Source organism: Vulpes lagopus, chromosome 16, assembly GCF_018345385.1.
Source record: "Vulpes lagopus strain Blue_001 chromosome 16, ASM1834538v1, whole genome shotgun sequence".
NCBI lineage: Eukaryota > Metazoa > Chordata > Mammalia > Carnivora > Canidae > Vulpes > Vulpes lagopus.
This window is the reverse complement of record NC_054839.1, coordinates 55,799,112-55,809,005: the sequence shown is the minus strand read 5'-3', so window position 1 is coordinate 55,809,005 and position 9,894 is coordinate 55,799,112. Positions and strand designations below refer to the sequence as shown.

At 48.3% G+C, this 9,894-nt stretch overlaps 1 long non-coding RNA gene across 2 annotated transcripts; it reads left to right on the top strand.

Annotated features, from left to right (window-relative positions):
* The first annotated feature begins 1,777 nt into the window (after positions 1–1,777).
* LOC121477103 lies at positions 1,778–3,182 on the top strand. 2 transcript variants are annotated; one of them, XR_005984096.1, is made up of 3 exons: positions 1,778–1,891; positions 2,251–3,053; positions 3,130–3,182. It is a non-coding gene; the product is annotated as an uncharacterized LOC121477103 (long non-coding RNA). The 2 variants fall into 2 exon arrangements; XR_005984095.1 differs by having other exon boundaries at positions 2,247–3,053.
* The last annotated feature ends 6,712 nt before the right edge of the window (positions 3,183–9,894 follow it).

The following is a 9,894-nucleotide window of genomic DNA, read 5'->3' as shown; positions in this document are numbered from 1 at the left end:
GAAGCCGGGGAATTGAGGACATCGAGTTGCTGAAGCAAGATGAATCTGGGGAAAGGATCTGGATGATAGGGATTAACATCCAGGTTAATGGATGTTCACCACAGGAATTAACAAAGAGAAAGGGACACAGGAAGACCTCAGGGACAAAGCCTTACAGATTCAAGGAACTGGAAAAGGATCATGTGCACTGGGGTGGGTGCCGGTAGGTCGTAGAAGCTGAGGCAGGAGAGAAAGTGAGGCCTGACACACGTAAGGGCTCCTGGATGGTGTTCAAGTTTGTGTCTTTCTCCTAAAATGATTCAGGAAGAGGATTACATTTTCCTATCCAAAGGGAAAGCATCATTAAGTTGACCTTTTTTTTTTTTTTTAAGATTTTATTTATTTATCCATGAGAGACACACAGAGAGAGGCAGAGACACAGGCAGAGGGAGAAGCAGGCTCCCTGTGTGGAGCCCAATGCAGGACTCGATCCCAGAACCCTGGGATCATGACTTGAGCCAAAAGCAGACGCTCAACCACTGAGCCACCCAGGTGCCTTAAATTGACATTTTTTAAAAGATCGCTCTGGCTGGAGGTATATGTTGGAGGGAAGGGGTTTGATGCCAGCAAGTTCAGAATGCACACATTGCACCTCAGCAGACACTCCATGAGACCCCACAAGATCCAGCAGGAAGCCAGGCCCCTTTCCCCTGCACTCCTGGGGCCAGGAGGCCTCCCAAAACATAGCTCTCCCCAAAGACCCAGACCTCCTCTCGGAGAGGTGTAGGCCTGAGCGTTCGCCTGGGTTTTCCAAGCAGAGAAAGAGGAACTATAATAGTTATGGAGATCATGGGATTGGGTTAAAACTGTGGTTTGGGACTAAGTTCCTATCCTCGCTACCCCAAGTGCTGAGAGTTCACAAGGTGAGATCCGTCCTGGGATACAACAGCACAATGTCTATTTATATACCTCAGTGCAGTGTGAGCGGATTCACAAGCCTGACAGGTAAAGAAAAAACAAATGCCCAATGGGGTACTTTACAGCATCCTTTCATGTCTGGAATATACTCATTAAAGGCCTTCTTTGTTTTTGTTTTTTTTAAAAGGCCTTCTTTGTAACAGACGCCCCAATCTTTGTCCGTGTACTGTCCTTTACATATTTTCTTTTTTTAATGGAAGTACAGGTGACACAGAGCGTTACATTAGTTTCAGGTGTGCAGCGTAGTGACTTGGCAAGTCTGTACCTTACGCTGCGCTCACCACAAGTGTAGCTATTAGGATACCATGGACTGTATTCCCCTGGGATGTGTGTTGAATTATTTTCTTTTTTGGTAAAGGAGCTCTTTCTGGTATTTTGCTATTACACCAGCATCTTGGACATTTATCCAACTACGCTTCAGAGAGGTTTTTCCGTGGCCTAGAGTGTCAGAAGGAGGATTTCCAGGTCTAAGAGAAAGCATATGCAAACACTGATAGATCCTGGCAAATTCTCTCAGGTGGTTCTGCTCCCATCACTGTATCAACAGTGGGCCACGTCTTCATCACACTTACTTCCGTCTGGGCAGAATATTCATTCTTGCACACATGTTATCTATTTTTCTCTTTTTTTTTCTTCTTCTTCTTCTTCTTCTTCTTCTTCTTCTTCTTCTCCTCCTCCTCCTCCTCCTCCTCCTCCTCCTCCCTCCTCCTCCTCCTCCTCCTCCTCCTCCTTCTTCTTCTTCTTCTTCTTCTTCTTCTTCTTCTTCTTCTTCTTCTTCTCCTTCTTCTTTTTTTCTGATGACAAAAGCTACCCCTGTTTCAGGAGATGAAGACAATGTCTTTCACTTGACCTACCGAGGAAGGCCCTGGGATGTTGGAGTCCCACACGTGGATGGCTGCTTCAGATGCGGGCGATGATCATCCGGGACGTCCAGGTGACTAATTCCCCAGGCAGGATGGGCTTCTGGCTTTGCTGGCCTTGCATTTCGGAATAAGCCCTGGCACAGAACTGAACCTCCTGCATTACAGAGGGGAGGATCTGGAGTTGGTGGGTGGGATGGGGACCCCGAGAGGAAGGCCCCAGAAGCCAGTGACAATAAGCCTGCCATTGGGCAGACGGAGGCATCAACTCCAGACGCAGTGCAAGTAGAAAAGGGATTTTGGAAGTGAATGTGCCACTTCCTAGAGTTCATAAAATTCACTTCTCTTTGTGTTAATTGTGCCTCAGAATATGTATTTAACCTCTTATTAGAGATGTTGTGAGTCAATTAGTTCTGGCCTTTCTCCCAGGAAGGCAGCTGCGCGGCTTCCACGAGTTGTTTCAACACAGTGAAGGGAAGCCAGAAAGCCCGTTTCTGAGGCAAGAGTGGAAGGAGGTGAGGGGAGGCTGCCACTGACGGCGGAGAAAGCACACCCGAAGGCTTGCTCCGCGTCCTGTTCGGGTAACGGATCTCACTCTGTTCTGGTCCCCACTTCAGAGCCCACGTGAGCAAGCGAGGGGGGTGAGGAGGTGACAGTGGTGCAGCTGAGTCCCAAGAGTTCACTGGCACTGTGGGAAGGTGGCCTGGGAATCCTCGCACCTCATGGGGTGGGGAGGGATGACGTGTGCTGGAGAGAAGACCAGGGATGGCTGGGCGTCACCAGACAATGAAACAAGAGCCAAAGGACAGATGACAGGGGGAGAGTGACGGCCACTGTGGGTAACCTGAGGAGCCGGCCTGGCCAGGGGAGCCTTCACCGAGAGGTAGATCTCCGTGAAGCCCACCGTGTGGACACGTGCACCTGTTTCCTGGGCTGACGTAACAGAGGACCACGGCCTGGGTGGTTACCACGACAGAAATTTATTCTCTCACAGTCCCGGAGGCCTGAAGGCTGAAATCAAGGTGTTGGCAGGGCCACATCCCCTCTGGAGGTTCTAGGGGAGACTCGCTTCCCGGCTTCTTCCACCCCTGGCGGTGCCTGGCTTCCTTGGCCTGGGTCACGTCGTTCCAAGCTCTGCTTCCGCTTTCACGTGGTCTTCTCCTCTTTTATTGCTTTTAATGACGTTCTCCTTGGATTTAGGCCCTACCGGATAGCACAGCATAATCTCCTCTTAAGGTATTTAAATCAATTATATTGGCAAAGACCCTCTTTTTTTTTTTTTTTTAAGATTTTGTTTATTTATTCATGAGAGACACAGGCAGAGGGAGAAGCAGGCTCCAGGCAGGGAGCCCGACGTGGGACTCGATCCTGGGACTCCAGGGTCATGCCCTGAGCTGAAGCCAGGCACTTAACCGCTGAGCCACCCGGGTGTCCCAAGACCCTCTTTAAATAAGGTAACATTCACCAATTCCCGGGGGTAGGATGCGAGCATATCTTTGGAGGGGGCTCACCATTCAACCCATGCAGAGGGTTTCTGGGAGAGAACAAACTTCTTAACAGAAGGCCTTTGATGGTGTCCCCGCCATCTTTGACACATTCTTCCTCTGCCCCGAAGTGGGATTAAACTGCTTTCATTCCCACAGATGACAGGTCTGCCGGGCCTCCATGCCTGTGGACATGCAGCTCCCCTTTCAGTTTTCCTCAAGTTGGCTGCTGGAAGGAAATCAGTGGGATGGGGAGGTTGTTGGAGATGGGTTTGGGGGTAAGACAAACAGGCTCTCTGGTTCCACATGTTTGTATTTCATCAATAAAAGCTTCTTCTGGACAATCCAGCTATGTTCTGGAAGGCCCTGTACCATTTCGTCTGGCTTTATGTAAGCAGCAGTTAGAAGGTTTATTTGTGTGAAATGTAAAAATGTCCTCTCTGAGATTTGATTTCATGTTTACTCATGAGTAGCAGCTGCTTGCAAAAGTTGTTCACCTTTGAGTAAATTATAAATTTGCCTCTGAGCACATAAATATCCTGAAGTTTTATTTTGTTGTGTGTCTCGGGAGAAGGAAGTGGGACGCAATGAGCTGGATATTCATAAGGCTGCGGATAATTTGTTTTGAATGCTCTCTGTGGACTTGAGGAACAGGGCTAAGGAGGAGAAATGCCTGAATTTCAATGGGAATTGTCAACATGAAGTGAATAACAAAGGTGCCAGCCGCAAGATCAATGCGTTCATATCTCTCCTTTATTGTCTCATTGTAATTAAAGCCTAAAGTGGATTGTGAAAATATACAAACAAACATCTTCCACCTTGGATTTATGCCCGGCATGCTGTGAGGTTATGGGTGGTGGGATGTGATTGCCTATGCATGATGCATATTTTATTATAATGAAGGGACTTTAATATATAATATGGAGTTTCCATGAGGCAAAAACGGAAGTCTGTCGACACAAAGGCAGATGAAAGCATATTACTAAAAAAAAAAAAAAGCATATTGCTTATTATTATTATTTTTTCCTATTGCTTATTAAAGATCACAAATAGACTAGAAAAAAAATGAGAGACAGGGAAGAAAATAAGCCATTGTGGGCCAGACACAATGTAGCCGTAGACTACCTGGTGCACAAAGGGACGTAGTGAAGGAGTGAATGGGAAGCAGATGAAAAGAGAAGCCTAATCTGTTGCCATTTTCCCAAAAAACCTTTTTTTTTTTTTTTTTTTTTAACAAAGACTTTATGTATTTACCTGAGAGAGAGAGAGAGAGAGAGACTATGAGCCAGGGGTGAGGCAGAGGCAGAAGCAGGCTCCCCACTGAGCAAGGAGCCATTCATGGAGCTCAATCCCAGGACCCTGGGATCACAACCTGAGCTGAAGGCAGAAGCTCAACTGACTTACCCACCCCAGGAACCCCTCTTTTTTTATTCTTTTTTTTTTTTTTTTAAAGATTTTATTTATTTACTCATGAGACACACAGAGGAGGCAGAGACATAGGCAGAGGGAGAAGCAGGCTCCATGCAGGGAGCCCGACGTGGGACTCGATCCCGGGTCTCCCAGATCATTCTCTGGGCTGAAGGCAGATGCTCAACCGCTGAGCCACTCAGGCGTCCCTTTATTCTTTTTTTATTCTTAAGTTTATGTATTTAAGTAATCTCTACAGCCAAAGTAGAGCTTGAACTCAAGACCCCCAGATCAAGAGTTGCATTCTCTTCCAACTGAACCAGCCAGGCGCCCCACAAATTCTTTTTTTAATCAATTAATTATTAATATTTCTTCCCCACAAAGTCTTCACTTGCATGAAACACCATCACTAGCCCCACCCATAGCTTCTCCCAAGTATTCCCAGGAGTCTTGTCCTCTGTGGTCTGGAGACCACTGCTCCCACTGCATTCCCACCAGAGCAAGGGGAATGGCTCCCTCTGAGAGGGGGGAGGCCATGAAGAAGACGTCCCTCACCAGCTTCCCCTTCTCCCTCCTCACTGGCCTCTGGAGTCCGGTGGGCTGCCCGGTGACTGGGGAGGCCGCACTGTGGCAGGGGCGGGAAGTGTCCTGGCCCCGTGGGCCTCTGCCTCCACCTCGTGGCCTGCTCTGGCCAGGTGATAGAAGCAGAGAGGCCCAACCTTGCTTGTGCCAGGCCCCTGACCAGAGACAGGGTGGCGGGCTGGTGCGTAAGGGAGTGTTTCACTGCATAAAGGGTCAGGATTCAGGTGGCCTTGGGTCTGGAGCCTCATCCTGCAATTTCTACATCTTTGATCTACGAAGGCAGATCATTTGCTGTCTCTGAATCGAATGTCTTTCTCCATAACTTAACGGTGACATTATCTACACTCCTTCTTTCATGCATTCACTCGACCGATATTTTTGGGTGCTGCGTTAGGCACAATTCTAAGATGACCTCCAATGACCCAGGGCCCGGTATCATCTCTCCCTTTGAAGGTGGGCAGGGTCTGTGAACATGACGAGCGTCATTCCTGTGATGAGGTTGTGTCTATTGTGGCAAAAGTTAAGGGGTTTTGTTGATTTTGAGTTAATCAAAACGGAAATCATTCTGGGTGGATGTGCACCAGACAAAAGCCTTGGAAGTGTCAGGAAGATTCTCCTGCTGGCTTGGAAGCAGGCCAACAACAGATGAACTCTGCCAACAACCATGTACGCTTAGAAGAGGACCTGGAGCCTCAAATGAGACTCCATCCGTGGCGCTGGCACCTTGACTGCAACTTCGTGAAACCCTGAGCGGAGGACCCAGCTAGGCCGTGCCGAGACTCCTGACCCATGGAAACTGTGAGATAATAAATGTGCATTGTTTTAAGCTACTACATTCCAGATAATATGTTATGTGGCATCAGGCTAAGTGCTGGGGATGCAACAGACCACAAGGCAAGCAGAACCCTGCCCCGCTAAGAACACCAGCAAGGAAATAGATAGAGGACTATTATCTGGTGAATGAATAATGGAGCAGTACTTTTGAATTAAGTACTTTGAGTTTTGTTTGGGTTTTTTTCTTAGAAAGAGAGAGTGAGCAAGAGGGGGAGCGGTAGGCAGATGGAGAAGAGAGAGAATCTGCACTGAGCCTGGAGCCCAACTCTGGGCTCCCTCTCACATTCCTGAGATCATGACCCGAGCTGAAATCAAGAGTTGGGTGCTTAACTGACTGAGCCACCCAGGCTCCCCAGGAGGGAGGGTTTTTTTTTTTAAGATTTAATTTATTCATTCATGAGAGACACACACAGAGGCAGAGACACAGGCAGAGGGAGAAGCAGACTCCATGCAGGGAGCCCGATGTGGGACTCGATCCCAGGACCCCGGGATCACATCCTGGGCTGAAGGCAAGCACCAAACCACTGAGCCACCCAGGGATCCCCCAGAAGGGAGGTTTTAAATAACCAGATAAGTTTTGGGGAGATTTTAGAGTAATGGGACATTGTTCTTTTCTTCCTTTGGTAAATACTGGGAAATTTTCAAGTATCTGTAAAAGAATGCTGAATCCAACACCTACCCAGCCGAGGCAGGAAGCTGTGGCTCTAGGTAGAGGGAGGCCCAGCGAGAGTGTCCCTATCGCTTTTCTTCCCACTCCTAACGGCCCTGGGCTGAAGGCATTGCTAAACCGCTGAGCCACCCGGGCCGCCCTCCTGTCTGCAGTCTTACCAACAGCCAGCTCATTCGGTCCCACTCACTTCTGAGGCACGAAACAAAATAAACCTTTAGGATGTTCATGTGTTCAGAGACAAACTTATAATTTACTTAAAAGTAAACTACTTGGGGGGAATCCCTGGGTAGCTCAGCGGTTTGGCATCTGCCTTAGGCCCAGGCCGTGACCCCGAGGTCCTGAGATCGAGTCCCGTGTCAGGCTCCCTGCATGGAGCCTGCTTCTCCCTCTGCCTCTGTCTCTCATGAATGAATGAATGAATGAATGAATGAATGAATAAATAAATAAATAAATATTTTTTAAAGAAGTGAACAACTTGGAAACAGCTGCTACTCATGACTAAACATGAAGTCAAGTTTCAAGGAGCACATCACATTTCACACAATGGAAAGATAATGAAAAAGGTGGGCTTAAACCAGAAGAGAAGGGGGTACTTTTAATTAGCAAGATCAAGTGTTAGCTCTCATGAGCGTGATGGCGGCTTGAACGCAAGATCAGACCATCATGAGCAAAGAAAGCAAGCTTCATTTTTATTGTTGTTGTCATTGTTGGATCATCTGAAAGGATCTAAAGTATAATTGGACCCAGTAAAAGCAATACCTTGGAGCAGTGATTTTCTTTTCTTTTCTTTTTTTTTTTTTTAAAGATTTTTATTTATATATTCATGAGAGACAAAGAGAGAGAGAAAGAGAGGCAGAGACAGAGGCAGGCTCCATGCAGGGAACCCGACATGGGACTCGATCCCGGGACTCCAGAATCATGTCCTGAGTCAAAGGCAGGCGCTAAACCGCTGAGCCACCAGGCATCCCAAGCAGTGATATTCTGGTTCAGTTTTGCTCCTCAGGAGATTTGTGGTAGTGTCTGGAGACACTTTTTTTTGGTTGTTACAACTTGAGAGAGTGCTGCTGGCATCCAGTGGGTAGAGGCCATACATGCTGCCAAACATGACAATGTTAAAGACGGCCCCCCACAAAGTCATGGGGTCTGCTTGAGATTCTCTTTCCCGCTCCCTCTGCCTCTCCCGCCAGAGCTCTCTCTCTCTCTCTCTCAAATAAATAATCTCTAAAATAAATAAATAAATCTTAAACAACAACAACAACAAAAAAGACTTTCTTCCACACACAATTAAAACGATTCAGCCCCAAATGTCAACCAAATGTCAATGGTGCCGCTGTTGAGAAATGCTTCCTTGGGAGGTTGCCCAAGTTGCTCAGGGGAGGAGCACCAGTTCCCACGAGGGTGAAAGGGAGGAGCGGGCAAGAAAAGTGCAAGCAGAGGGGCTGGTGTGAGCAAGGGCCTGTGGGGAACAGCCAGTGCGGGGTCCGCCCCGGTGAGGCCTAGCGCGGGAGGTGGCTCAGAGACAGGGTCGGCCGCACAGGTGAGCCCACTCAGGAAGAAGGCAGACTCTCGACTTCATTCCAAGGCCCCGAGGGAGAGAGTGGAGGGTTTTAGGCAAGGCTGTGACAACAGTTTTGCCCTTTACAGCTTACAAAGGGATTTCAACTACTTCTCATTGGATCTTCACAATAATTCAGGGAGGAGGGAAGGGAGACTAATCATTTCTATTTTAAAAATACATCTGTATGACTGGACCCTTCACTACGGGGGGCCACAAGCTGCCCTCCTGTCCCTGACAGGTGGAAATAAGGGGGCCGGGAAAGAGGAAGGAAGAGCCTTGACCATGCAGCAGCTGCTTAGCATCACACACTTAAATCCAGTCCTGCTTCCGCAACTGTCTGCACATGAATTCTTGTGCTACTAGTTGACATAAAAACAGACTATAGGAAGCGTTCATACCCATGGAGGTAGTGTTGTCCCCACGGGAGCAGGATCCGCCAGTCAAAAGTCAATGGGCTGTGAAACCTTATTGGAACCAGATGTGGGTCAAATAGAGAAATATGGGAAGATGAGCAGCATAGAGGGCAGGCGGCCCTCATAAATGGATCAGGGCCGAATGCTGGCATTCAGACAAGTACAGCACGGTCAGGGCTCCTCCCCTAAAGCACGGCTCGTTCCCATCGCTCCCTTTCAGAGCATCTCCTACTCACAGCCCATAAACAAGCTGCCTGGAATTCATAATACATTGATTTCCTGGGGGACACAATGAGCTTCTCCACGCAATCTTTATTTTTAAGGCCCTCCCGCCACACTGGGGGTGAAGGTGCCGCGTTTTGTCTTCTGTTCTGCAGGCGGTGAGGAGGAGGATTCCGTGAAGGAACTGCACAGCTACTGGTCTAGGTCAATGATTGCTTAACAACTTCTCTGATTTCCCCTGGAGATATCTGCCAATACAAATATGTTAAATTGAAAACCAGAATCGATTCAAGAAATAGTTTCCATCAGCAACCACGATTGTTTTACTTTAGCATCGGTGGCAACATTCCACATTTCTTTTTTTTTTTAAGGATTTTATTTATTTATTCATGAGAGAGACACACACACACAGAGAGGCAGAGACACAGGCAGAGGGAGAAGCAGGCTCCATGCAGGGAGCCCGGTGTGGGACTCGATCCCGGGACTCCAGGATCACACCCTGGGCCAAAGGCAGGCGCTGAACCGGCGAACCACCTGGGCTGCCCAAGAGAGTTCCTTTTACAATAGGATTAGGAGGAGCGACTGGGTGGTGCAGTAGATCAAGTGCCTCCTTCCACTCGGGTTAAGACCTAGAGTCGGGGGACCCAAGGATTGAGCCCTGCCCTGGGCTCCGTGGTCAGTGGGGAGACAGCTTCTCCCTCTGCCACTGCCCCCCTTGCTCCTGTTCTCGTGCGTGCTTTCTCTCTTTCTCTCTCTCTCTCATAAATGAAGTCTTAAAAAAAACGGGGGGTTAGAAGGCCATAAACCAGGAGGAATTTATGCCCCTCTTCATCGGAGGAACCATAAACTTTGTGCCAGCTGCCAGCTAACAGCCTGGATTTAACTCCCTCCTCACCAGGACACCTGA